We start from the raw sequence: 4,129 nt of genomic DNA on the forward strand, positions 1-4,129 counted from the left end.
ATCTGAACGTGGCGTTGACAACTTGAGCAAACAAGTGTAATTTTGTGGGGTAAACTTTTTCGCCAGTCGCTTAAATACAACACGGGGCTGCCATGTTAAGTTCATAAACTTGCTAACAACATGCTGATGATGAACGAGTTTTGCTGCTTGGCAGCTCAGAAAAGTGGGCGGCGTCTAGGCGCGGAGTCATTTGCCAACCGAATTGCGACCGAAATTAATAAGCATAAACACTGTCTGTACCCTCCTCTTAAATGGCAAAAGTACTGTTTGCCCAGCTAACCGCAAGAAATTACATTGACTAAAGTATATACATACAAATATTCGCGGTTTATAAGTGAAGCATATTGCGTTTTGTGTGGTTGTATTGTACAGCAGCTCATTTGCATGCGATTGTGCGAAAAGGTTGCTTTAACTTTTTTTTTTTTGAAATGGAGCTGGGCGATATGAATATGACGTTGGTGTTTACCTGGCGGCCAGAGAAAGGTTTGACATTGCCCTAGACTCTCAGTTGAGTCCCGTCTCTAGATTTTGTGAGAGGTCGCATGATTTCTTAAAGTGCTTTGCAGGGTCACGATGCGAGTCTACTTACTCTTCATATTATTTATTTATTTTTATTTTTATTTTTGTTTGCAAAATATCTTTACTCATACCGTTGCTCTCGCGTGTTGGTGTTAAACGCCCCTCGTCGCTGTCTCAATTACATTACATTACGCTGCTGTGTGGAATTACCATATTGTCTGGGCTAAAGCGGCTTGGTCTATGTCCTCCTCACACATTCGGCGTTCGGCTATATCAGACCCACGCACTACACTCTACACTCGACTCTATACTCTACATTCTACACGCATAAATGTACACAAAGTGGCTGCCAGACAGGAGCCGGGATCACATAAATTGCTGTCTGGCAGCGAGCAAAATTTATGATATCCGCTTTAGCTGAGGACAGGAAAGTCACAAATTTATTTGCAGCGCATGCAAGATGTCGACTGACGAAATGCTTCAAGATTCCTCACAGATTTGCTTCTCCTCGGTTTGTTTTTTTTTTGTTTATCCCTGTCGTCGGGTCTTTGTCGGCTTGTACCAGTAATTTGTTTAGAATTATCCTTTTAAATTCCTGCCACTGCGTCGCTCCTTCAACATGGAATATTTTCGTAATTTTTTTCTTTTTTTCGTTTTTGCCTTCTGAAGCCGCTTGACAGTCAGGCAAATTGCTTTGCCTGCTTGTTATTAAAGATGGCTCGAGTATGGCAATATTAGGAAAGGGTCGACAAAATATTAAAGGGGCTGAGTGATTGCTAGGCAAGTTGTTTGTTGTCGTTGGGCCCAGATTCACGCTCAACTGGAGGCGATGCAAAGAGCTGGTCTCCCAATACAAGCATCTGCTTAAGAGTTTGGGTTTACTTTATCATCAACAGTAAATAAATAAACTCTTAATTTGTGCTCGCTTCGATGACACTTGCAACTTTTGCCCAGCCGAAAACTTCCTATTGACCGAATCCTCTGAGAATTTACGGGATACTTTTGTAGGTATACATAGAGAAAACATTGCCAAATTATTTACCCAACAAAAAAATATGAACAAGTTGTTAAGTGCTGTCATAAAATATATGTACTTTTACTTTTATTTATTTATGTATTTTTCCTTGGACACATCCGCTGTTTTTTTCGTATTGTGCTCAACAAATTAAAATGTAATAAATCTGTCATTATGTTGGATAAGTATGTAGACAACATTCTAAATTACATTTTTTTTTGGTTGTTATCGTTTTGAAAAAATGCTAAAGTTGCGGAAGTCGTACAGTTTGCATTACGCTCCTTTTTTCCCTGAGATTTTTGCCCAGGCTTAGAGTTCAGAATTCAGAGCTATGCGCTGCTCATTTTCTAAGACGGAACCCAGCATACCAGGGATTCAGCCCTGAGGCACATTGTGTGGGTTGTGTTCCCAAGACATTGTTGGGGGGGGAAGAAAGACAAAGTTTTTATTGCTGGGCAATTGGAGTTAGCACGTTACCGCCGCAGGATGTTTGCTCCTTTGCTCCCAAGAGTGTCGTCAGCCATGTTGAGCCACGCAGCCATAGCCATAGCCACAACCATTACCATTGTCATTGTCATTGCGGTTCTGTTATTGAAAAACTGATTTGCTCAACGTACAAATAATTTGATGTACTTACTCTTTCCCTCTATCTATGCCGCAGATTGACTTTTGGTCATGCTTGAAAATGACGGTTAAACGGGCTATAACAATGCGAAAATTGCCAGCCATTTAATTGGCCTTTTAATTTAATTTGGGAAGCGATTTAAAGTGTTGTCCTTGATGTTTGATGTCCACAGCATAGAAATTGATTAAAAATTTCTTTGAAAAGCCTTTTGTCTCCTCAAGGCTCAAGGCTCGAGACAGTTACAGTTACATTGAGATTGTTTTCTGCTTGTTTTGCCGACACAAAACTTTTTGGGCAACAAGCTTCCGCAGTCGTAAAGTAGATCATCGTTAAGCTAATTTGCCAGCCTACATTAGACAACAGCTAAAAAGGACTATTTAGGCGAGTTTATGCCGTGGGTATATCCTGGGATGGGACTTGATGTCCTGCTGCTCCACCAAATGGCACCTTTGTGAAACGACTTCCTTTTCAGCCTCCAACTAGGAGTACGATTCCAATTTCGGCAGGTGGCACATGGCAACCAGCTGTGAGGCACTACACCGCATGCCCATTAAACTGGGAACTTTTTGTGGTGATTACTGCAGAGTTCTTCCTGCGTACTGCAAAACTAATGCCGCACGGCTTGATGCTGCAACCTTGAATGCCACGTACTCCAAAGTTCAAGTTGAGGGCTGCTAATAAAATGCTCGGATTTAAAGCGAAAATACAGCAAATTTGAAAGAGTCATGAATTTTAATAAACATACTTTTAAAGTAAGGTGAAACTGATTACCAGAGAGGTGTCAGTATTGTATTTTGTTGATGCTCGGATTGATTTAAAGGCAAAATGCTGCCAATTCGAAATTGTATATTGCTATGCGCCATTAAGTGATTTGACTTTAAATAAAAGTTTATTGTTTCGATTACTTGACAGGTGTTTGTAATGTTGTTGTTTGGTGTTCTGTTGAATCCGCTTTTGATTTGTTGATGCTCGGTTTTACGAAAATTAAAATGAAGCAAATTTAAGGTTGTCACGACTTTATTTGAAATAATAAACTTCTTTTTACGTTAAAGGGATTTAAGACTGATTACCCGAGAAGTGTTTTAATGTTGTTGTTTGCTACGATAATATAGAAAAAGCTCCTTATGTTGATGTCCGGATTCGTTTAAAGTTTAAATCGAGCAAAATTTGAAATTGTCACGAACAAAGTGATTTCGAACTTAATACTTTTAAGGTGTTTTGTAATCTTATTGCTTGGTATACTGTTGAAACTTAAAATGCTATAAGCTTAAAAATGTCACATGCAATACGACGAAATAATGAAAAAATATTTAAGGTGCCAATAAAAGACATGCATTTACAGAGATTTAAATCTGAATAAACGAGAGGTGTTATTGTTTGGTATTCTGTTGAAGCTGAAAATGCCACAAATTTAAAATTATTTCTTGGCATGCGGTGCAAATACAGAAAATTCATTTTCAGAGATTTTAAACTGATTACTCTAGAGGTATATGGTAATGTTGTTATTTGGCATTGTGTTGAAGTTAAAAATGCTACAAATTTCAAACTAAAAAATTGCATATATTTAAAACTCATTACTCGAGAGGTGTTTTTAATGTTATTGTTTGATACTCTATAGAATAAACTTCCTCGAATTCGTTAATAGTTGAAATTGTACAAATTTGAAATTTTCACGAATAAAGTGATTTCAAACTTATTATCCTTAAGGGCTTAGTAATGTTGTTGCTTGGCATTCTGTTTAAACTGAAAATGCTGCAAACTTAATATTTTTACCCGCTATACCTGGAATAATGAACATATATTTCATGTGATTTTAATCTGATTACCCGAGAGGTATTTGGTTATTTTGTTGTTCGACATTCTGTTGAAATAATACATACATTTAAATAGTTTTAAAGCTGATTACCTGGAGATTTTGGAAATGCTGTTGTTTGACATTCTGTTGAATCGACCCCCGATTTTGTTTGGTG

This window comes from Drosophila nasuta, chromosome 2R (genome assembly GCF_023558535.2).
Source record: "Drosophila nasuta strain 15112-1781.00 chromosome 2R, ASM2355853v1, whole genome shotgun sequence".
NCBI lineage: Eukaryota > Metazoa > Arthropoda > Insecta > Diptera > Drosophilidae > Drosophila > Drosophila nasuta.